Raw genomic sequence first — 1,206 nt, forward strand, 5'->3', positions numbered from 1 at the left:
GTTGGTTACCGTTTCATCGAGATTCTCGAGTCCGATAATTAACTCTTTTACCTTTGCATGTAGATCGGCTACTTTCTCACCTCTTTCTAGACGGATGTTTGTCAGTTTGTTCCGAAGTATATCTCTCCTTACGAGTTTGGCTTCGGATGTCCCTTCATGGAGTTCTAGGAATTTTTCCCAGAGTTCTTTGGCCGACGAGTAGCTTCTGATGCAATTGACTTCTTGAGGCAGCAGCACGCTCAGCAAGTGATATTCCGCCCGGTTGTTTGCAACGGAATCATTTTGTTCCTTCTTTGTCCAAAGGTTCTCTTATTTTTCCTCTCCATTCTGATTCGTAGGAGCTACAAAATCATATTTTATAATTAGATGAATTTCTAAATTGATTTTCAGAAATACCTCCATACGACGCTTCCAGTGTGCGAAGTCCCCCTCGAATTTTGGTGGAACGATGCTTGGTCCGACCATTAGTTGCTTGCTTCGGTCGGCGCGCGGTTAGTCCTTCTGAAGCGTCCTTACTCTGATACCACTTGTTGGTCCCTTTGGAGGCCGACAAGAGGAGAGGGATGAATTGCCCTGAAAAATAAATTTGACCTTTCTCAAATTTTCAACTAAATAAATAGCACTTGTAATTAAAATAAAAAGAGACTAAATAAAATAGACACAAAAGAGTTACTTGGTTTGCAATCAGAGGATTGCTAAACCAAGGAAAGTATAGCGCACTATCTGACGATCTCCTTCGGGCGGAGTAGCCTCTTTACAACGTTGACAGCACAAAAGAAAATGTAGAACTGAAAGAACTGGATTACAAGTGAGTTGTTTGGATTGTTGAAAAGCTTCTGGATCAAGGTTGTATTTATAGCCTTGGTCGGGGCGCCCCTAAGGGGTTTCGGGCGCTCTAGGGGGATAAAACTTTATCCCCAACGCACGGATCGTGGTTTGATCACGATCTGGAAAAGGTCCAACTCCGGGCGCCCGGAATGGTTCAGGGTGTCCGGACGGTCCAGGCGCCCGGAATGGATCCGGGCGCTCGGACCACTAAGTCAACCAAGTTGACTTTCTGGTTTGGGCCTTCTGCTCCGGTGCTGCTCGCCTCGGTCCGGGTCTTCCGCTCTAGCTCCACTTGCTTGGGTGAACTCGGCCATCTAGAATAGGGCTCATCCGAACCCAAGTTCCGACCTTCTCCTCGAGCAGCCTTCCTCCCCGGTT

The sequence above is a fragment of the Zingiber officinale genome, chromosome 1B (genome assembly GCF_018446385.1).
Source record: "Zingiber officinale cultivar Zhangliang chromosome 1B, Zo_v1.1, whole genome shotgun sequence".
Taxonomy (NCBI): Eukaryota; Viridiplantae; Streptophyta; class Magnoliopsida; order Zingiberales; family Zingiberaceae; genus Zingiber; species Zingiber officinale.